This window comes from Pongo pygmaeus, chromosome 5 (assembly GCF_028885625.2).
Source record: "Pongo pygmaeus isolate AG05252 chromosome 5, NHGRI_mPonPyg2-v2.0_pri, whole genome shotgun sequence".
Classification (NCBI taxonomy): domain Eukaryota; kingdom Metazoa; phylum Chordata; class Mammalia; order Primates; family Hominidae; genus Pongo; species Pongo pygmaeus.
Genome location: NC_072378.2, coordinates 105,091,533 through 105,115,886, shown reverse-complemented (window position 1 = coordinate 105,115,886; position 24,354 = coordinate 105,091,533). Strand labels below are relative to the sequence as shown.

The window sequence follows — 24,354 nt, the reverse complement described above, 5'->3', positions numbered from 1 at the left end:
AATGATATTGATGATCCTGACCTATACAGGTGTACCTTTTAAAATCTTTGATACCATATTTTTACTGCACCTTTTCTATGTTTAGATATGTTTTGATACAAATACTTACAATTATGTTACAATTGCCTAGGAGCAATAGGCTATACCATATAGCAGAGTAGTAGCGTAGTAGGGTAACTCATCTAGGTTTGTGTAAGCGGATTCTATGATGTTCACACAATGACGAAATCACCTAATGATGCATTTCTCAGAATGTATTCCTGTCATTAAGCAAAGTATAGCTGTATTTATAGACACAGGCAGCCCTCCTTATCTGTGGCTTTTGCATCTGTGGATTCAACTGACCATTAATCAAAAGTATTCAGGAAAAAAAATGAAATGTGTCTGTACTGAACATGTACGGACTTTCTGTCATTCCCAAGCAACACAATATAACAACTACTTACATTGCATTTACATTGTATTAGTTATTATAAATAATCTAAAGATTATTTAAATATATGGAAGCACATGCATAGGTTATATGCAAATATTATTTTCTATCAAAAACTTAAATATCCATGGATTTTGGTATCTGCAAGGAGTCCTGAAACCAATCCCCCACGGATACTGAGGGAGGACTATATATACAAATCATTATATAAATAGTCTGTATATACAAAATATATTACATCATATATTATTTATATTCATACCCCCTCCTAGTTTAAAAGCAAGGTTATATAAATTTATAAATTACAACAGGGTAAAAAACAGACAAAAAGTTTAGGCAAGGGGAATTGAGGTGAATTTAATACACAAAAGACAGATCTTAAACAGCTACAGATAGGCCACCAAATCTGTCCTGAATCTCCTAGTGGCAAAACAGAGGGAAACTGTTACAATTTTTTTTTTTTTTTTTTTTTTTTTGAGACAGAGTTTCGTTCTTGTTGCCCAGGCTGGAGTGCAATGGCCTAGTCTCAGATCACTGCAACCTCCACCTCCCAGGTTTAAGCAATTCTTCTGCCGCAGCCTCCCAAGTAGCTGGGATTACAGGTGCCTGCCACCTCGCCCGGCTAATTTTTTTTTGTATTTTTAGTAGAGACGGGGTTTCACCATGTTGGCCAGGCCAGTCTCAAACTCCTGACCTCAGGTGATCCACCCGCCTCGGCCTCCGAAAGTGCTGGGATTACAGGCGTGAGCCACCACGCCCAGCCCTGTTATGATTTTTATTGTTATGGTTTCTATTTTGGTCTTAAAGTTTCTCTGGCAACAGTGGCCATATAAGTCAAGTTAGCAGCACTCTAGGAGAGTCGAAAGTTAGCTTCCAGTGTGGTGGTCAGGTGAGACGCAATGATGAGATCAAACCAAAATGCATGAAACAGAAGAAGAAACTTTATCACTTACAGACCCAGAGAGGTTAGGAGGGCTGACGAAAAGTCTGGAGGCAGCAGGGAGCTCAACCATCAGGTGGTGAGTGAGAGAGAGGCGCTGTGGGATGACGCCTTTATTAAGGCCCATGAGCATTAGCACGTGCGTTTTCCCAAGGGAGTTGTGGATTGGCTAGTTTAAGGAAAGCACGTGAGAAGAGGGAAACTTATTTGAATGACTGCTGTTGACCACCAGGTTTTATCTAGGTTAGCAGCTGTGGAGGTTTTGGGTGAACAGAATGAGGAATGAGTGGGCTCAATAGTATACAACCACACAGGGAGGGGACGTTTTAACTGGGCCGAGGGTGCTGCAGTACCACTGGGTTTGAAACAACTTAGGGCTAAAAATGGATGCTGAGGCAGCAATGATATTAAAGTTATAACAGAAACACAGTCAAACACATGGTTCACTGAGACTCTAGGTTAAAAGCAAGTCAGTGCTTCCGAGAATCACCTGTTTTAGTAGTGAGATCTGAGGGGAAACAACTTCAAGGCAAACCAGCAGTTTGGCAAACCAAACAGAGAAAAAGGAGGCTTAGAAGAGGGGCTTTCATTAGAGATGAAGATGTGGGAGCCAAGGAGTATGGGTGCTAGTGATGACCACAGGCACAAGGAGAGTGTATAACAGTAAGAAAAGGACCAAAGATGGAACCCTAGGCAACACTGGCATTGAAAAGGAAAGCTGGAGAACCAGGGAAAGAGAAAGAATAGGGAAAATTAAGCTGCCCAAGGTATCACAGCTATAAGAATTGCAGATATAGGCCAGGCATGGTGGCTCACGCCTGTAATCCCAGCACTTTGGGAGGCCAAGGCAGGTGGATTACCTGAGGTCAGGAGTTCAAGACCAGCCTGGCCAACATGGTGAAACCTAGTCTCTACTAAAAATACAAAAATTAGCCGGGTGTAGTGGCGGTCATCTATAATTCCAGCTACTTGGGAGGCAAAAGCAGGAGAATCCCTTGAACCCGAGAGACAGAAGTTGCAGTGAGCTGAGATTGTGCCACTGCACCTGGGCAACAAGAGTGAGACTCTGTCTCAAAAAAAAAAAAAAAATTGTAGATATACTGTTTGGGAGTACTTGCAAGTATATTTTATTCCATTCCATTGTCTACCAAATGAAAGCAGAAACCATAGTCTTGAAATCTACCAATAATAGCCTTCAAATGCTTGTCTGGGGAAAAAAATTCAGCAATCTCCTATCTATCTTCAAAAACACAGGAAAGGCCACTGTCGTTAACATAACCTCAAATACAAAGGAATATTAGATTATGTCAATGATACCATGGTTATTATGATACAACTAAAGTAACTGGCAATGGCAGAATGTCTATATAAATTATTAATAGTTGCTATCTTAACTCTGATTTTAAAGTAAAAGATTTTATGTTCACTTCAGGAATGACTGAATCTTCAGAAAACAATATTTTTGAGGAATAAGTTTCTTCCACTCTGCTGTCTTAAAAGTATAAAACTTTTGTTCAGTGTTTTTTATTTGCCTCACAGATAAATTCCTCTCTATATCCTATATAACAAAAGAATCACTAGCTATATCTATGGATTAGCTGATAAATGAAATCACGTGATCTCTGCCCTGCAGAAATGTGAGACCTGCCTACTCTCTGAGAAAGAAGGCTTGTGGGAATCAGTTCAAGAGGTTCTTTAAGCAGTTGGAGATGAGATACCATGAAACACAAAGACATAACATAAATAAAAATGATAGCGCCTCCTTAATCCAAATAGTTTCTGATAAGTCTTCAGCCAATGAAAGTGTCATGGGGAAAAATACACTATTTTACATCAGATTTTTTAATAGAAAATAGGAGTAGGCTGTGTATCTTGTATGAGAAAGGAATGAACAGATGTAAAACAGGCAACCATATGAAAAGACCATTGAAGAGAACTGGATGATTAATACTCTACAAACAGGTTGGGACAGCATGATTGATCTCCATCTCAGAATGAAAACCTATGATGCAGAAAATGAGGTTAAAATGAAAAATGAAGGAATCCTGACAAACAGCAGAATAATAGATAATCTGTGTTTAAAGTAAGGACATAAATTAAAATGTAGAACTGAACTCTTCTTTAAAAGAATTCAAGAATCTACAGACAAGTCTTGGTGAGTAAGCAGACGTGAAATGCTTCCTTAGAGAACTTGGAATTTTTCTCTAGCACAAGACAAACCATAGCTCTTGAATCAAATGACCCACTGTATTTCTTAGTAAGATGATGATGCTTTACTAGGAAAAAACAACAAAAAATGTACAGAGAGAGCAAGGGCAAGGAATGGAAGCCACCTAGATTTTTCTTTGTGGTAGATACAGAGGAATAATTTAGGGTTCCCAGGAAAATAGTTGTGCTCAGATGAAATTATTTGCAGAAATTAAATAAAAACAAACTGGCACCAAACTTGCTGTTTGACAATATTCTAATAACATTATTAATAATCAAAAGATCACTGGCCGGGCGTGGTGGCTCACGCCTGTAATCCCAGCACTTTAGGAGGCCAGTTGGGCGAATCACTTAAGGTCAAGAGTTCGAGACCAGCCTGGCCAAAATGATGAAACCCCATCTCTACTAGAAAAGATGAAAATTGGCCAGGTGCGGTGGCTCACGTCTGTAATCCCAGCACTTTAGGAGGCCAAGGCGGGTGAATCACAAGGTCAGGAGATAGAGGCCATCCTGGCCAACATGGTGAAACACTGTCTTTACCAAAAATACAAAAATTAGCTGGGCGTGGTGGCGGTCGCCTGTAGTCCCAGCTACTCAGGAGGCTGAGGCAGGAGAATCACTTGAACCCAGGAGGTGGAGGTTGCAGCGAGCTGAGATTGCACCACTGCACTCCAGCCTGGTGACAGAGCGAGTCTGTCTAAAACAAAACAAAGCAAAACAAAAACACAAAAATTTGCCAGGCTTGGTCTTGCGTGCCTGTAATCCCAGCTACTTGGGAGGCTGAGGCACGAGAGTCGCTTGAACCCAGGAGGCGGAGGTTGCAGTGAGCCGAGATCGCATCATTGCACTCCAGCCTGGACGACAAATTGAGACCCTGTCTCAAAAAAAAAAAAAAATCACCTACCAGCTGCCAGGCAGGGTGGTAGGTATGACTTTCCTTTCTACAGATGGAGAAACAGGCTTAGAGTGAACAGTCAATGAAGACAACTATCAGAGAATAGGATTAATTACTATATGGGTCAGACTTCTGATGGCCTAAAGGGCACAGTGTGCTTCATAATCCTATGGTATATCTTAAAGGGAAGGAGTGTTTTCCTACCCTTAGAAGAATAAGTATCTTCATTTTCCTATTCCCATTTCTCAAGATTAAGACCATGAGCTTTCTGGAAAAAGTTATTAAAAAGCTACAGTTTCATTCTGTTAACACTTTTTGTTAGCACAAACCTTTTTAAAAAATAATAATAATAAGAGCAGCATCAGGTAGATCTTTGCTTTATTTAAATAAATCTTGTGGCTATTATATTTCACTTTAATTCTTTGTAATACAAAATTTTATTGAAGTATATATACAGAAAGTACACACATAAAGGATACAGTTCAATGAATTTTCACAAAATGAACACACATATATATAAGCTTTCAGATAAAAAAGAAAAATAGAACACGACAAGATCCCCTGAAGTTCCCTTGTGCTCATTCACTGTCACTAACCTCTCAAGGATAACAGTCATCTTGACTCCTAACACAATTGTCTTAGTCTGTTTTCTGTTTCTATAACATAATACAACAGACAGGATAACTTATAAAGAAAAGAAATGTACTTCTTACAGTTTTGGAGGTTGGGAAGTCCAAGAGTATGGCATCCGCATCTGGCGAGGGTCAGCCTGTGACAGGAGGGCAAGAACAAGGGAGCCAAAGAGAGCTCCCCTTTATAACAAAGCCACTCCCACACTAAAAAACTCACTCCTGTGACAGTGACATTAATCCATTTATGACGGCAGAGCCTTCAATAATCTGTTAATCCACTCATGAGGGCAAAGGGATTAACTTTCCAACACATCAACTTTTGGGGAACACATTTAAATCAAAGTGACAATAAATTAGTTGTGTCTGTTATTGAACCTCATATAAGTGCAGTTGCACAGATTTACATATTATTATATTGAGCTTCTCTCATTTGATGATCTCTGTATTTATGAGGATCATTCATATAGTTGGATATGGTTATAGTTTGTTCATTTTCATTGTTGTATGGTATTCCACAATTTACCTATCCTACCATTAATAAATATGTGTTGTTGTTTTCAATTTTTGACAGTTGGAAAAATGCTGCTATGAATACTTCTATGTCTTTTTGGCAGATATGTGGGAGTCATTTTGCAATCATTCAGACTTATTGGCTATATTTTTGAGGACTTTGAATGAAACTTAAAAGCATACAATCTCTCTTTTCAATGTGCATTCCTCCTGTGTTATGTACCTAGACAATACATCTTGCACATGGTCAAATGATAAATCGAGGAGTGGAATTTTTTTTTAATTTTAATTTTAATTTTGAGTTCTGAGGTTCATGTGCAGGATGTGCAGATTTGTTACACAGGTAAACGTGTGCCATGGTGATTTGCTGCATCTATCAACCCATCACCCAGGTATTAAGCCCGACATGCATTAGCTATCTTTCCTAATACACTCCCTCCTCCGACTCGACCCCCCAACAGGCCCCAGTGTGTGTTGTTCCCCTCCCTGTGTTCATGTGATCTCATTTTTCAGCTCCTACTTAAAAGTGAGAACATGTGGTGTTTGGCTTTCTGTTCCTGTGTTAGTTTGCTTCCAGCTTCATCCATGTCCATGCGAAGAACATGATCTTATTCCTTTTTATAGCTGTATAGTATTAGGAGTGTAATTATTAATAAATACTCTGATCAACAATGTAGAAAAGTTTTTTTTAAATCATGAATTCAATTTATTTAAGAGTGTTAAGGTATTTCATTAGTTTTTGAGTCAGTTTTGTCAAGTTATAGACACACCCCTAGGAAATTATAATCGTAATTATGACAAGGCTGGTCATAATTGATGGAGCTGAATGGTAGGTATAGGTGTTCGTTATTTCACCCTCTTCATTTTTGTATAAGTTTGAAATTGTTCATAACAGAATTTTTAAGGTTCCCAGCAATGAGAACCATGACTTACATATATTTTATAAGTATGCTTTTGATCTACTTAACAGTTAATTTTAAAAATTAAAAAGTGGGCTGGGCATGGTGGCTCATGCCTGTAATCCCAGCACTTTGGAAGGCCAAGGTGGGCATATCAGTTGAGGTCAGGAGTTTGAGATCAGGCTGGCCAACATGGTGAAACCTCATCTATATTAAAAATACAAATATTAGCTGGGTGTGGTGGTGCGCACATGTGGTCCCAGCTACTCAAGAGGCTGAGGCAGGAGGATTGCTTGAACCTGGGAGGAGGAAGTTGCAGTGAGCCGACATCATGCCACTGCACTCCAGCTTGGGCAACAGAGTGAGACTCTGTCTCAAAAAAAAAAAAGATTAAAAAGTGAATTCAGGAGCCAGGTGAGGTGGCTCATACCTGGAATCCTAGTGCTTTGGGATGCCAGGGCAGAAGGATCGCTTGAGGCCAGGAGTTCCAGACCAGCCTGGGTAACATAGCAAGACCCTGTCTCTACAAAAAATACAAAAATCACATGCCTGTAGTCCTAGCTACTTGGAAGGATTAGGCAGGAGGATCACCCCAGAAGTTCAAGGCTGTACTGAGCTATGATCATGCTTAATGACTACACCCCCACCTGGGCAATACAGCAAGATCCTGTCTCAAATAATAGATACATACATACATACACACATAAACTCAGCATTGCCAATATAAACTTGATACCACTTCTTAGATAATTTGGATACTTCCCATATCTATTTTTCCAGGGAAATACTTGGCAATTTTACCTTTGAAGATACTTCAAATACTTTTTAGAATGAAGTGAATACGAAGAAATTATTTATGCCAATTGCTAAAACATCATCTAGCAAAGAATTTTAACAGCATGAAAAATGTCAGAATCTCCCATCTTCTTGCCAAGACCAAAGTCTTAAGTCCATTTATGCAAACTCGGCCTCTTCTGAAAATAGACACTAACACTCACAGCAATTTCATGTACAATTTCCTGTCTCGATTTCCCTGCTACATACCCACTACAATGCATGTCACTCCCTTCAGAACTGGGACCTCACTATATGTACCTTTATATTCGTGATCCTGCTAGAGGACCTGGCCCACAGTTTACTCTCCATAAATGGAAAGGTTAAGTATTACATTATGCCAGCTCCCACCTTCTTCACTGGCTTATGCGGAGACTTAAAGGAAATGATGAAAGTAAAGCCTTGTAAATTGGATGTCTAATTGTGCTTACATCTCTGCCCCAGGTAGAAAGCAGGCAGTTCTCTTCTTTTGATTTTTCTTCTTTTTTTTTTTTTCTTTTTTCACCTTTCCGATGGTGCTGAAGTTCTTATCTTTTGAAAGAAGCTTCTTCGAGTAGAGGAGGAGGCTCCTTCCCTCATCCAGTCCACCACCACGGGCCGATGGAGAGGCTCTCTGCTTTCTTTCTGTCTCTTCACTCTCGGCTAGTTGGGTCTGCCCAGAATGGAATAAAGAGGCTGAAGTCAAAAGAGCACATGAAAAGCCCTGGCTTGCTGCCACTCATGCCACGGCTGTCTCTGCAGGGACATGTTACTGAGATTATTTTGGTATAAACTGTCACCATGAGGAGCGTGGTGGGAACGCATGGGCAGGTGCTATATCATTACTAAAGGGCATAAAATAATGGGGATTATTCTCTGTGGCCTTATTCAATTTAAGGTACAGCCATACCTTGAAGATATTGTGGGTTTGGTTCCAGACCACCACAATGAAGCAAATACTGCAATAAAGTGAACCACACAAATTATTTGGTTTCCCAAGCATATAAAAGTTATGTTTATACTATACTGTAGTCCAAGTGTGCAATAACATTATATTTTAAAAAAAAAACAAGGTACACACCTTAATTATCAAGTACTTTATTGCCAAGAAATGTTAAAGATCATCTGAACCTTCATTGAGTTGTATTCTTTTTGCTGCTGGAGGGTCTTGCCTTGATGTTGATGGCTACTGACTGATGGAGATGGTGACTGCTGAAGCTTGTAGTGGCTGTGCAATTTCTTAAAATAAGACAACAATGAAGTTTGCTGCATCTCTTGACTCTTCCTTTCAAAGATTTATCTCAGCAGCTAATGCTGTTTGATGGCATTTTACCCACAGCAGAACTTCTTTCAAAATTGGCCGAGCGCAGTGGCTCACGCCTGAAATCCCAGCACTTTGGGAGGCCAAGGCAGCGGATCACTTGAGGTCAGGGGTTGAAGACCAGCCTGGCCAACATGGTGAAACCCTGTCTCTACTAAAAATACAAAAATTAGCCAGGCTTGGTGGTGGTCACCTGTAATCCCAGCTACTCGGGAGGCTGAGGGGCTGAGGCAGGAGAATCGCTTCAACCCTGGAGGTGGAGGTTGCAGTGAGCCAAGATAGCACCACTGCACTCCAGCATGGGAAACAGAGCGAGACTCCATCTCAAAAAAAAAAAAAAAAAATTGGAGTCAATCCCCTCAAACTGGCCACTGCTTTATCAATTCAGTTTATGGAATGTTCTAAAACCTTTGTTATCATTTTAACAATGTTCATAGCATCTTCACCAGGAGTAGATTCCATCCCAAGAAACCACTTTATTTGTTCATCCCTAAAAAGCAACTCACCATCCATTCAAGTTTTATCATGAGAGTGCAACAATTCAATCATATCTACAGTTTCCACTTCTAATTCTAGTTCTATTGCTATTTCTGCCCCATCTGCAGGGACTGCCTCCAAGACTCTGAAATCTTGAACCCTTCAGAGTCATCCATGAGGATTGGAATCAACTTCTTCCAAACTCCTGTTAATGTGGATATTTTGACCTCCTATGAATCACAAATGTTCTTTTTTTTTTTTTTTTGAGATGGAGTCTCACTCCTTTGCCCAGGCTGGAGTGCAATGGCATGATTTTGGCTCACTGCAACCTCTGCCTCCTGAATTCAAGCGATTTTCTTGCCTCAGCCTCCCAAGTAGCTGGGATTACAGGCATCCACTACCACCCCCAGCTGATTTTATTTTTTATTTTTTATTTTATTTTTTGTATTTTTAGTAGGACACAGGGTTTCACCATGTTGGCCAGGCTGGTCTTGATCTCCTGACCTCAAGTGATCCGCCCACCTCGGCCTCCCAAAACGCTGGGATTACAGGCATGAGCCACTGCACCCGGCTGATTCATGAATGTTCTTAATGGCATTTAGAATGGTGAATCCTTTCCAGAAGGTTTTCAATTTACTTTGCCAGATCCATCAGAAGAATCACTACCTATGGGAGTTATATCCTTGTGAAACGTTGTTCTTTTTTTTTTTTTTTTTTGAGACAGAGTCTTGCTGTGTTACCAGGCTGGAGTGCAGTGGCATGATCTCGGCTCACTGCAACCTCTGAACCTCCGCCTCCCGGATTCAAGTGATTCTCCTGCCTCAGCCTCCCAAGTAGTTGGGACTACAGGTGCATGCCACCACACCCAGCTAATTTTTGTATTTTTAGTAGAGACAGGGTTTCACCATGTTGGCCAGGATGGTCTCGAAATGTATTTCTTAAATAATAAGACTTGAAAGTCAAAATTACTCCTTGATCCATGGGTGCTATGTCAGCAGGCATGAAAACATTTATATCCTTATATATCTCTGTCAGGGCTCTCAGGTGTGTGCGTGCATTGTCAATAATCAGTCATCTTTTGAGAAAGATCTTTTTTGCTAAGCAGTGGGTCTCAACTATGGGCTTAAAATATTCAGTAAAGCATGCTGCAAACAGATGTGCTGTCATCCAGGCTTTGCTGTTCTGTTTAAAGAGGACAGGCAAAGCAGATTTAGCATAATTCTTAAGGTCCCTAGGATTTTTGGAATGATGAATAAGCATTAGCCCATAACAAGAGAGTCAAGCTTTGAAGCTAGGTATTGACTTCTCTTCTCTAGATGGCATCTTCTTCCAATAGAAGGCTGTTCTGTCTACATTGAAAATCTGTTGTTTAGTGTAGCCACCTTCAACAGTGATCTTAGTTAGATCTTCTGGATAATTTGCTGCAGCTTCTACATCAGCACTTCCTGCTGCAGCTTGCACTTTTATGTTATGGAGATGGCTTCTTTCCTTAAACCTCTTGAACCATCTTCTGCTAGCCTCACACTTTTGTTCTGCAGCTTTCTTTTTTTTTTTTTTTTTTTGAGACGGAGTCTCGCACTCTCACCCAGGCTGGAGTGCAGTGGCACCATCTTGGCTCACTGCAAGCTCCGCCTCCCGGGTTCATGCCATTCTCCTGCCTCAGCCTCCTGAGTAGCTGAGACTACAGGCACCCACCACCATGCCTGGCTAATTTTTTGTATTTTTAGTAGAGATGGGGTTTCACCATGTTAGCCAGGACGGTCTTGATCTCCTGACCTTGTGATCCTCCTGCCTCGGCCTCCCAAAGTGCTGGGATTACAGGTGTGAGTCACCGTGCCCGGCACTTCGGCAGCTTCCTCACCTCCCTCAGCCTTCATAGAATTGAAGAGAGTTAAGGCCAGCTATGGATTAGGCTTTGGCTTAAGAGAATGTTGTGGCTGTTTTGATCTTCCATCCTGACCACTCAAACTTTCTCCATATCAGCAATAAGGCTGTTTCACTTTCTTATCATTTGTGTATTCGCTGGAGTAGCACTTTTGATTTCTTTCAAGAACTTTTTCTTTGCATTCACAACTTGGCTAACTCTTTGGTGCAAGAGGCCTGGCTTTCAGACTATCACACATTTTTTTGAGACTGAGACTTGCTCTGTTGCCAGGCTGGAGTACAGTGGCACCATCTCAGCTCGCTGCAACCTCACCTTCTGGGTTCAAGCGATTCCCCTGCCTCGCCTCCCAAGCAGCTGGGATTACAGGCACGTGCCACCACGCCTGGCTAATTTTTTGTATTTTAGTAGAGACGGGGTTTCACCATGTTGGCCAAGACAGTCTCGATCTCCTGACCTTGTGATCTGTCTGCCTCGGCCTCCCAAAGTGCTGGGATTACAGGTGTGAGCCACTGCCCCCTGCCCTATCACAAATTTTGACATGCCTTCCTCACTAAGCTTAATTATATCTTGTTTTGATTTGAAGTGAGATATGTGACTCTTCCTTTAACCTGAACACTTAAAGCTATTGCAGGATTATTAATTGGCCTAATTCCAATATTGTTATATCTCACGGAATGAGGAAACTGGAGGAGAGACAGTGAGTCAGGGGAAAGGCTGGTTGATGGAGCAGTCAGAACACACACGACACATTAAGTTCACCATCTTATGTGGGTGTGGCTTGTGGTACCCCAAAACAATTGTAATAATAACATCAAAAATCACTGATCACAGGTAACCATAACAGACATAATAATAATGAAAAAGTTTGAAATATTGCAAGAATTAACAAATGTGAAACAGAGACAAGAAGTGAATACATGCTGTTGAAAAATGGTGTCAATAGACTTGCTTGATGTAGGATTGCCACAAACATTCACTAAAAAAAAAAAAAAAAAAAAAATGCTAGGTGCAGTGGCTCACACCTGTAATCCTAGCACATTGGGAGGCCAATGCAGGTGGATCTCTTGAGGCAACCTGGCCAACATGGTGAAACTCCGTCTCTATTAAAAATACAAAAATTAGCCAGGTGTGGTGGCGGGCCCTGTAGTCCCAGCTACTTGGGAGGCTGAGGCAGGGGAATCGCTTGAACCCAGGAGGCAGAGGTTGTAGTGAGCTGAGATTGCACCAGTGTACTTCAGCCTAGGTGATATAGCGAGACTCTGTCCCCTGCCATAAAAAAAAAAAATGCAGCACCTATGAAATGCAATAAAGTGAAATACAGTTAAGCAAGGAATGCCTGTATCTTCTTCCATGTTCAATCTTTACATAGAAATACTACAAATCTCTACATCTCAACCTCTCTGATCCCTTTGTTTTGTTTTGTTTTTTGACAGTTCTCTTTCTGTCACCCAGGCTAGAGTGCAGTGGCATGATCGTGGCTCACTGCAGCCTTGATCTCCCAGACTCAAGCAATCCGCCCACCTCAGCCTCCCAAGTAGGGACCACAAGCATGTACCTCCACACCTGGCTAATTTTTTTATTTTTTGTAGAGACAATTTCACTCTATGTTGCCCAGGCTGGTCTTGAACTCCTAGCTTCAAGCAATCCTCCCTCCTTGGCTTCCCAAAGAGCTAGGATCACAGGTGTGAGCCACTGCACTCAGTCTTTTGCTCCTGATAAGAGAAACTTGAGAGATAACTTTTTATTTCTCCTTCCTTTGCCCTTCCATCTTCAAGACAAAATAAGAGTGAATATTATATTTCACAGGGATATGGAATTATTGCAGTTAAATTTGAGGTTGGTATTTAACATTCCAGTTTGTAATTTAAATTGATTTCTCTGTGCAGCTCAAGAAACAAAAGAGGTTTTTGGAATGAATTCCAATGGAGTTCAATAACCAGCCATACTGGGCAGATTTTTTTAAAGCCCCAAGTAAGAAGTAGTCTATACATACTGTTTTTGAGCTGTTCAGATGAATTTTTATGACTTCTCCTTTGTCTGGCAGATAGTTGTTTTTCCACATGGTATAAAGTGGATTAATTCAAGAGTTTTACACCCAGGAGCAGCTAAAGGATAATTTTAAATTTGAATATACTGACGTCCTTAGGGCCACTTCTTTCCTTCTCACCACTGTGACAGCTCTACTTTTCATATCCTCCTGTTGTGATTCTGGCCACATTCTCTCATCCCACCCTGAATGCAAGTGCACAGTTTTGCCAACTCCAGATCATAGGAGCTGATCATATATCCTTGTAGCTCAGAAATGTTATGATAGCTTCCACAGAGGACCTCCTCAGCTCCGCTTTAGCCCCAAGATCAATTTACTCTTTAAGCCAAAAATCTCAGTTTATCAGAAGAACCATGCACCAGATACACTTTATAAAATATACCTGGCTATCAGATATATCTTACTGGAAGTGTGTCATAGGGCCACATACATGTTGACGAGCTCTGTTTTCTTTGCTCAATAGATCATTAGTGTTTTCTGAAAAACTGGAGAGAGAAACAACCTCTCTTCCCACCCCTTTCCACCCATCTCTGTTCTCTAGGTCTACTTTGTCAGCTGAGTGCTGGCAGATAATTGCTACTGGCTGTCTACACACATGGCAACCAGATCTGACCGATTTGTTTCTGTGCCTCTGAGATGGAGAGGAAGTAGGAGCTGTTCAAACTTAAGATTAGTTGCTTTGGTTCCCATTTCCACTGTAAATTGGTTCATTTTTGTTTTCTTCTCTCACCCATTTTAGTTAGTGAACAGAAGGTCACACAATGAAGAAATTCATATGTCCTGAAATGGTGTGTGTCTATGCAAATGTGTGTATATTATATGTGTTGTTTAGGTAACTTAGAAAAAGCATACTTGAAAGATAAACCAGTAAGAACCTGGAACTGATGTCCTGTAACTTGTTTTCCTGTTGCATTAAACATTGACTACAATCACATACTTGTCAGTGGCGAACTGAATCCAAAAGCAAAACATGCATAGCATAGGCTAATATAGTCCTTTCCCAGATTCCAGAGAACAGCTTGTGGTAGCTCTGTTTCATTAAAGGAAGGTTGGCTCTGTTGCAAGAATGGCTTGCTCATTCTGCTGATGAATTAGTTGTATTAATGTGCCAGAAACAAAAAAACAATCTGGGGATGATTTCTATAAAATTTGGTGTTTCATTCAAATGTGATTAACGCAACCAAGAATTTTTTGCCCTTGCTACTGTGAAATAACTCAGAGTCAGATATTGAGTTCATAAGGGCTAATCTTCTGTCCACATTTGAAGAAGTGTATCCATCAATTTTCCTTCCTTTGTGTATTTGTCTGTTTTGCATTGCTATAAATAAATACCTGAAGATTGGGTAATTTATGAAGAAAAGAGGTTTATTTTGGCTCACAGTTCTGCAGATTGTACAAGAAGCATAATGCATATAGAAGCATAAAGCTAATGCTTCTAGTGAGGGCCTCAGGAAGCTCACAATCATGGCAGAAGGCAAAGGGGGGCACAGGTGTTTCACATGATGAGAGATGGAGCAATAGAGAGGGAGGGAGAGAGGTCCTAGACTTTTTAAACAACCAGCTCTCACGTGAACTAGCAGAGTGAGACCTTGCTCATCACCAAGGGGAGGGCACCAAGTCATTCATGAAGGATCCATCCCCATGACCCAAACACCAGGCCCCACCTCCAACACTGGTGATCACATTTCATTCCAGTTCAACATGAGAGCTGGAAGGCATTAATATCCAAACCATATCACTTTGGATACTAGTTTTTGAGAGAGCCATAAATAAGCCTCTTATTTTTTCAGTTTGAAGATTTGTTAGTGAGGATCAGAGTTTGGAATCTGCCACATTGGAGAGTAACCTAGGGATGTAGCATACTCAGGGATCAACAACTATGCACATTTTGTAACAAAATAGCTATAAGACAGATACTGACTTTTAAAGCTGTGCTGTGGCAAGTCAGAAGCTGTAAACATAGCCTTGTCTTTATACTTTGGGAATCAGTAGAGGATTGTGGTTAAATATTCACACATGGGCATCAGGATGACTCAGTTTTAACACTGCCTCTATCACTTTAGATTCTACTGGGAACTGAAGCTAGATGCTGGAGACTGCTCTATGTGTCAATTTCTCATCAACCAACCTCGCTAAGAAATTGAACAAGATAGTTTAACCCTTTTCCTGTTTAGAAAAAAAAAAGTGCAGCTCGCTGCCAGCGCTAATTTTACATAAACATGCTCTTTGAGGCTGAAGCACATCTGACTGGTTTTCAATGTGAAAATAAAATATAAAAACTGTTCTTGGAGTTATTTCTAAACAGAACTAACATCAGAATTGTCTATTTTGGAAAAATCGGGTTCATCAAATGAATCTTTGACCAACAACTCTTTGAGAATGATGCTAACATCCTGTGTAGGAATGCTGTTTTCTAGGATTTGATATTTTTAGCAATTGAGAATTACTGTATTTTGTAAATGGAAATACCACTACTAAAAACAATGCTATAGCTGTAATCCCAGCACTTTGAGAGGCCAAGGCGGGCAGATCACTTGAGGTCAGGAGTTCGAGACCAGCCTGGCCAACATGGTGAAACCTCATCTCTCCTGAAAAATACAAACATTGGCCGGGTGCAGTGGCTCACGCCTGTAATCCCAGCACTTTAGGAGGCCAAGGCGGGCGGATCATTTGAGGTCAGGAGTTCGAGACCAGCCTGGCCAACATAGTGAAACTCTGTCTCTACTACAAAAATTATACAAATTTTTATACAAAAATTATACAAAAAATTAGCCGGCCTTGGTGGCGGGCGCCTGTAATCCCAGCTACTCTGGAGGCTGAGGCACAAGAATCGCTTGAACCCGGGATACGATGGTTGCAGTGAGCCAAGATCGTGCCACTGGGCAACTGAGTAAGACTCTGTCTCAAAACAAACAAACAAAAAAACCCAGAATGCTATAGAATGATACGTTTTGTTTCCAAAGTTGATATACTAGAGTGATGTGAAAATAATAATAAAAGCAAGACATTTAGTGGCCAAGTTATCTCAGGGTAAATGCTGCTGCTCTTAGCACTGCTGGCAAGTATTGTCAGGGAAAAGGGGAAAGGGTTTTAAGTAAAGCTCCTAATTCAAAGTAAGTGCTCAACAAATGGTAGCTACTTCTACTAGCTGCTTAACTATTAAATGAATATAATAATTATACCTTAGGTGATAGTAAAGATTTTGCACTGAATCAGAGGAAATAGTGAGAATTTATCTTATCTAAGTTAACGTTAATTCAAAATGTTAATACACAAATTAATTTTCTCCATAATTCACACGCCTTATTCATGTATACTTAGTAGAGTGCATTTAAAAAAAAAACACACAACTTAGTGATCCGAAACAGCTGATGTACAGGAAGCTTTCTGAATCAAGCTGACTCAAAAGGTGGCAAAACAACTCAGTGTTTGGGTACAGAACATGATTTCTATTTTAAATACCTTAATCCTTTAGACTTCAATTTCTTTACCAGCCAGGATTTGAGATGGAAGAAGCAAGGAAACTCATCAAATTGCCCTTCTCTGATTCTTCATCAAGTGGTGGAGCCAGGGGTAAAAAGAAAAATTATTGATTTAGGTTGGGGCAAAAGTAATCCTGGTTTTTGGCATTACTTTTAATGTCAAGAAAACTGCGATTACTTTTGCCCCAACCTAATAGATAACCCCCAAATGTGCATTTAACTACTGTGCTATACTGCTTCCTATGGTAGGATAAAGACAGGCCTGTGCTAGAAGTTCCCAACCAGCAACACTCCAGAAGAGCAATATGGTACAGTGGTGAAAGTGTGTCCGGAATTGGTGGGTTCTTGGTCTCACTGACTTCAAGAATGAAGCCGCGGACCCTCGCCATGAGTGTTACAGCTCTTAAGGTGGCGCGTCTGCAGTTTGTTCCTTCTGATGTTCGGATGTGTTCGGAGTTTCTTTCTTCTGGTGGGTTCGTAGTCTTGCTGGCTTAGAAGTGAAGCTGCAGACCTTTGCGGTGAGTGTTACAGCTCTTAAGGCAGCGCATCTGGAGTTGTTCCTTCCTCCTGGTGGGCTGGTGGTCTCTCTGGGTTCAGGAGTGAAGCTGCAGATCTTCGTGGTGAGTGTTACAGCTCATAAAAGCAGCGTGGACCCAAAGAGTGAGCAGTAGCAAGATTTATTGCAAAGAGCAAAAAAACAAAGCTTCCACAGTGTGGAAGGGGACCAGAGCGGGTTGCCAATGCTGGCTCGGGCAACCTGCTTTTATTCTCTTATCTGGCCCCACCCACATCCTGCTGATTGATAGAGCCAAGTGGCCTGTTTTGACAGGGCGCTGATTGGTGTGTTTACAATCCCTGAGCTAGATACAAAGGTTCTCCATGTCCCCATCAGATTAGTTAGATACAGAGTTTCCACACACAGGTTCTCTAAGGTTCCACCACAGCAGCTAGATACAGAGTATGGATTGGTGCTCTCACAAACCTTGAGCTAAACACAGGGTGCTGATTGGTGTGTTTACAAACCTTGAGCTACATACAGAGTGCCGATTGGTGTATTTACAATCCCTGAGCTAGACATAAAGGTTCTCCAAGGCCCCACCAGAGCACCTAGATACAGAGTGTCGATTGGTGCACTCACAAACCTTGAGCTAAACACAGGGTGCTGATTGGTGTGTTTACAAACCTTGAGCTAGATACAGAGTGCAGGTTGGTGTGTTTATAATCCCTGAGCTAGATATAAAGACTCTCCACCTCCTCACCAGACTCAGGAGCCCAGCTGGCTTCACCTAGGGGATCGCTGCCAGTCAGCGCTGCCCTGCCAGTCCCGCGCCCTGTGCTCGCACTCCTCAGCCCTTGGGTGGTCGATGGGACTGGGCGCCATGGAGCAGGGGGCGGTGCTCCTCGGGGAGGCTGGGGCTGCACAGGAACCCACAGAGGCGGGGGAAGGCTCAGGCATGGCAGGCTGCAGTCCCGAGGCCTGCCCCGCAGGAAGGCAGCTAAGGCCGGCCAGAAATCGAGCGCAGCGCTGGCGGGCTGGCACTGCTGGGGGACCCAGTATACTCTCCGCAGCCGCTGAGAGACTTAGCACCCGGGTGCTAAGTCCCTCATTGCCCGGGGCCGGCAGGGCCGGCCGGCTGCTCCAAGTGCGGGGCCCACCAAGCTCACGCCCACCCGGAACTCCAGCTGGCCCGCAAGCACCGCACATAACCCCGGTTCCCGCTCCCGCCTCTCCCTCCACACCTCCCTGCAAGCTGAGGGAGTGGGCTTCGGCCTTGGCCAGCCCAGAAAGGGGCTCCCACAGTGCAGCGGTGGGCTGAAGGGCTCCTCAAGTGCCACCAAAATGGTAGCCCAGGCAGAGGAGGCGCCGAGAGCGAGCGAGGGCTGTGAGGACTGCCAGCACGCTGTCACCTCTTAAAAGGTGTGGCTTCTCAGAGCCTGCTGCCTGAGTAGGAATCCAGCTCTGCCACATGTGCTGCTGTGAAACCTTGGGGAAATTAATCTTTCTATGCCTGAGCTTCCTTATCGAGAAAAGGCGAATGGAAACAATACCTGCTTATAAGTTCACAGGAGGATTAAATGCCTTAATACATGTAACCTGCTTAGAATGGTGCCTGATTATAAGCGGTTGTTATCTACCTTATTGAGCATATGGAAAATATCCTAAGGTTTTAGGTTTTTTTCTTCATCTGTTTGTTATTAGATCTAAAGAAACTTGCTCATTTGCAACACATTTTTTTGTTTGTTTTAAATATCTGGGGATGTACCTTTTATCTCATACGTTCACTACTTCAAACACTGCTCATATATGTTTTTGTGGATTTTTTCTATTTCATAGGGATCTCCAGTGATTGAAGGAGATACTTCTAAATCAAGTTCTCTTTCCTTGAGGCCTATAAGCATTATTTATCTTTGGGGCAATGGTTCCAAAATCACTAAACTTAAAAAAAGAAAAAAGATTATAAGAACTGCTTTGTAAGCTGCAGAGAACTGTAAAATAGTAAGGCAAACTCTTACCCAGGGGAATTGCAGTTTATCGTGGAGCTAGGCTCAGCATTTCAGGCAAAAATTAAAGACAGTTAAAATTACCCCTGAAAATCCCTTAGAATACAGGACAGTTCTGTTTTTCAGTAAGTTCACTATAGTCACTTTTTTCTTCAGCGTTGGAAAAGATCACATTTCTTCCATTGAACCCTTGATGATGTGATTGTCTTGTATGTAAGCATCTTTTGTATGAAAAAATATGTACAAGATAAACCAAGCATTTTCTATATACCACCTCACTTAATCCTCATAATGACCTTATGAAGTATTATTATTATTATTATTTTGGAGACAGAATCTCAATCTGTTGCCAGGCTGGAGTGCAGTTGCGCAGTCTCAGCCCACTGCAACCTCCGTCTCCTGGGTTCAAGGGATTCTCCTGCCTCAGCCTCCCGAGTAGCTGGGACTACAGGCGCATGCCACCACGCCCAGCTAATTTTTGTATCTTTAATAGAGACAGGGTTTCACCATGTTGGCCAGGATGGTCTCAATCTCCTGATCTCATGATCTGCCCACCTCAGCCTCCCAAAGTGCTGGGATTACAGGCGTGAGCCACCGTGCCCGGCCATGAAGTAATATTATTATTCCTCTTTTACCTCTGGAGAACTGAGGCAAAGTAAACCCCTTGCCAGAGACCACCAGCAGGCAAACTGTGGAGCAGAATCTTGTTTTCAGTTCTGTTAGCCATCGAAGCCCCTACTTTCCCTCTACGGAGTGCTCCCGTGGCCTAGCAGCACTGTTACACGGCATTGAGGGATAAAAGTTGCCTTTTCCTCTGCTCAAGACTGCTTAGCATCTATTGGAGGAAACACTGAGTTCAGAGCTCCTCAACTTCAATTCAATACAATACGAAGTAACTGGAGATAGTCCAGAGAAGACTAAGGAACTGATTTTTCTGAAAGAAGTCCCAAGAGAGATTCTGTTTAAGAGTGGAAAGATTTAGAGTGGAATAGAAGGCATTACTGGGTTTTAGGTCCATAAATAAGTGATGCAAGGAAGCTGAGGAAGAATCGGTGCTGGCAGTCTTCCCTGTTTGGTTGCAATCTTCCTTAAAGATGGGCTGGATGGGCACCCTATGAAGACATTTTTCTATCTGGTGATTCTAGGAATCCACCCCCGGACATCACTAATAAATGTGGCAAAGTGAGAGAGATCAGATACACTCAGCTGATTCCTGGAAAGCCTGTATAAAGGGGGAACAGACATTACTGTCTTCCTCTCATTTAACGATGAGGAAATGAGACCCAGAGACACAATTCACAGGAAAAGTGACTGTTCAACAGGAATTTTTCCAAGCAAAGCAGCCCCAAAGGAGCTGCTTCACATGTGCAGGGTTCCAAGGACACTACTGAGTGAGAGAGGATACCACTACCTACATGCCTAGTGTCCAGACCTCCCCTCCTGGCCTGGAGGAAGCGCAAGTAGGGTACTTGGTCACCCGAATCAGTGGGTTGGTGTGATGAGGGGGTTTGTCAGATGTTTCTGATGGCTAGTGCCAGCTACCTGTGACCACCGGACAAGTCCATCTCCTCTATAGAAATAGGCCTGGGAAGAAGACCAATTACTCAAATTGCCTGGTCCATAATAAAGTCAGGATCCTTTCTTGTGGCCTTGCTCTCTCTAAAGAGTTCTTTGTCTTTCAATTGCTTTTATCGAATTATACATATAGTTCAAGATTTAAAAAGGAAAAAACAGAAGGCATAAAAAGATAAATATCACTTCTAATATCAAAGATCATATATTTAATATATATAATTTTTCCTTAAGAAACTCATATATATAATAGTCTATCAAACAGATAATGGTAATAACAATAATAATGAAATAAATTATGTGCCAGTTGCTGTGCCAGTGCTTAATTTGCATCATCTTGCTTATAAAAGCCAACCTAGAGAGGAAAAGTCTGACACTTCCTCCAGGTCCAATCCAGTATGGCACGTTTAAGGGGTCAGATACTTTTTTTTTGCTTTCCTTGAAAAAAAAAAAGAAGCTAAATATCTAATGATGCTTAACATTTAAATCATCTTATCATCTTAATTATAGCCTCCAAGGTTGTGGTTAATATTAAAACCTAAGAAGAACCAATGAAAATTAACATGAATGATAAGCCTCTGATCAGTAAGGCCCCTCTGGGCTCTAAGAATATGAAAAGTCAAAAATTGCCCACCCCACTTAACCACCAGGCCAATGGTAAAATTAGCAGCCTGATCTCAGAACTGTTTCTAGAGCTTGTGCTTCAGCCGCACTTTGTTTTGACGATCTTCTGTAAGATCTACTGTTCTTTTTAGTTCTGCAATTTTTAGTGTTGTAACTGTTAAGGGTTTTTGTCTTGTACCTGTTAAAGATGACACTGGTACAAATATTGTATTAACATTTATGAAAGGTATAATTTTTAAAAGGCCAACATGTATAAACAAAAATGTTTTCAGCTACAATTTCTTAATAGAATTGGGTTTGAAGCATACTATAATATGGAAAAATAATCAATTAAAATCTTAAAGTCCTTACAGAGGAATCCACCTTTTCATCTTCCTGTTTTCTCTTTGCTTTTGTTGGTTTGTATTTCTATTTTTCAATGACTTCCCGTTTCTCTACTAATTCTGAACATTAATTCTCCCCTCTAGAACTCATATATAATTTGTGATTTAAAAATCCCTTTAGGCTACTGAATTACTATTTTTTATTTATTTTATTATTTAATATATTTTGAGACAGGATCTCACTCTGTTGCCCAAGCTTAACTACAATGATGCAATCACAGCTCACTGCAGCCTCAACCTCCCAGGCTCAAGCCTCCCATCTCAGCCACCCAAGTAACTGGGACTACAGGCGCACACCACTGCACCCAACTAATTTTTGTGTGTTTTGTAGAGACAGGGTTTTGCCATGTTTCCTAGTCTGGTCTCAAACTTCTGAGTTCAAGCAAACCGCCCACCTCAACCTCCCAGAGTGCTGGGATTGCAGACATGAGCCACTGGTGACCGGCCAGGCTACTGAATTTCAAAATGTGCTTTCTTAATTAAAACCTTAGTAACAAGCCCTAATAGAGGGCTTACTATTTTGAGACACTTTTTGCATACTATTTTTTTCTCTTTGCACTGTGTTTCAATTCCAACTATTACGTATAAGGCAGAAAATTGGACATATTCCATTCACCATTCCCACATATTAAAGCAACTTCTATATCAGAGTGACTTCATATAGTAGTATGCTTTACTGAACTGTATCTCAAAAGGTTTCCTATTCCCCTGACTAAATCTCCAGCTCGGGTCCTGCTGCCCTAAGGCCTGCTGGGCTCCTACCTACCTAAAAAACAATTGTCACTCTCAGTTCTGGAAGCAGCTCTGACAGCCCTGCCTCTGACATGTGTGAAGAGGAGAGAAGCTCAAGGACTTTCTATGAGCAAGATTGCAGGAAGAGTAAGGAAGTGGATGGAGTCTTTACAACAACAAGAAGTGCTTTGATCTATAGCTATGAAATGGACTTGATATTTTAATGAGGGAAAGAGTCAGCTTCTGAGACCAAAAAAGGAGTGGGGGCAGATAGATGGACACTGAAAACAAAAGCAAAAGGGTTAGAAATAAATTTAGTCAGGAAGACACAAGACTGGTACATTGAATATGAAAAACATTGCAGAAAGAAATTAGAGAAGACCTAAATAAATGTTCATGTATTGGAAGACTTAAGATAGCAGTATTACCCAAAGTGTTTTACAGAACTTTATAATTCCTATTAAAATACTAATGACCCTTTTTAAGATATGGAACAAATCATAACATTCATATGGATTGCAGGGGACCACAAATAGCCAAAACAATCTTGAAAAAGGAAAAAAAAAGGTTGGAAGACTCATAATTCCTGATTTCAAAACTTACTAGAAAAAAAAACAAAAAAAATTACTAAGTAATCAAAACAGTGTGGTACTGTGGCATTAAGAATAGACATATAGGCTGGGCAATGCAGTGGCTCATGCCTCTTATCCCAGCACTTTGGGAGCCTCAGGTGTATGGATCACCTGAGGTTAGGAGTTAGAGACCAGCCTGGCCAACATGGTGAAACCCCGTCTCTACTAAAAATACAAAAATTAGCCGGGCGTGGTGGCACGTGCCTGTAATCCCAGCTACTCAGGAGGCTGAGGCAGGACAATTGCTTGGACCCAGAAGGCAGAGGTTGCAGTGAGCCAATATCATGCCACTGCACTCCAGCCTGGGTGACAGAGTGAGACTGTGTCCCCCCCCCAAAAAAAAAGAATAGACATATAGATCAATATATGGAATAAAATTAAAATTGAGAGTCCAGAAATAACCCATATATCTATAGTCAGTTGATTTCAATAAGGGTGCCAATATCACTCCACAGGAAAAGAATAGACTTTTCAACAAATATTGCTGAGACAACTGGGTATCTACATGCAAAACAATGAAGTTGGATATATATAAATATATAAATGTAGATACAAAATGTATCCACAAGATATACACAAACTAACTCAAAATGGATCAATAAACTAAATATAAGATTTTAAACCATAAACTTCTAAAACTCTTACAAGAAAACATACGGATAAATCTTCATGACCTAGGATTTGGTGATGAATTATTAGATATGATCCCAAAAGAAAGTACAAGCAACAAAAGAAAAATAAATACATTAGAAATCAGCAAGATTAAAAAACTTTTGGGCATTATGGCCAGGTGCAGTGGCTCACGCCTGTAATCGTAGCACTTTGGAAGGCCAAAACGGGGGGATTGCCTCAGCTCAGGAGTTCAAGACTAGCCTGGGCAACACGGTGAAACCCTGTCTTTATTAAAATACAAAAAATCAGCCGGTGTGGTGGCATGCAACTGTAGTCCCAGCTAATCAGGAGGCTGAGACACGAGAACTGCTTGAACCCGGGAGGTGGAGGTTGCAGTGAGCTGAGATTGTGCCACTGCACTCCAGCCCAGGTGACAAAGTGAAACTCTGTCTCAAAAAACAAAACAAACAAAACAAAAAACTTCTGAATATCAAAGGACACTATCAAGATAATGAAAAGACAATCCGCAGAAAGAGAGAGAACACTTGAAAGTTATATACCTTTTTTTTTTTTTTTTTTTTGGGACAGAGTCTCACTTTGTTGCCCAGGCTGGAGTGAAATGGCGTGATCTCGGTTCACTGCAAGCTCTGCTTCCTGGGTTCAAGCGATTCTCTTCCCTCAGCCTCCTAAGTAGCTGGGATTACAGGTGCCCGCCACCACGCCCAGCTAATTTTTGTATTTTTAGTAGAGATGGG

At 41.4% G+C, this 24,354-nt stretch overlaps 1 long non-coding RNA gene across 1 annotated transcript in view; it reads right to left on the bottom strand.

Annotated features, from left to right (window-relative positions):
- Positions 1-4,887: 4,887 nt before the first annotated feature.
- Positions 4,888-24,354, bottom strand: part of LOC134739746 (uncharacterized) — a 63,486-nt gene continuing 44,019 nt past the window's right edge. Inside the window, exon 4 of the long non-coding RNA XR_010126760.1 lies at positions 4,888-8,003. This is a non-coding gene — a long non-coding RNA (uncharacterized LOC134739746). The remainder of the gene's footprint in view (positions 8,004-24,354) is intronic.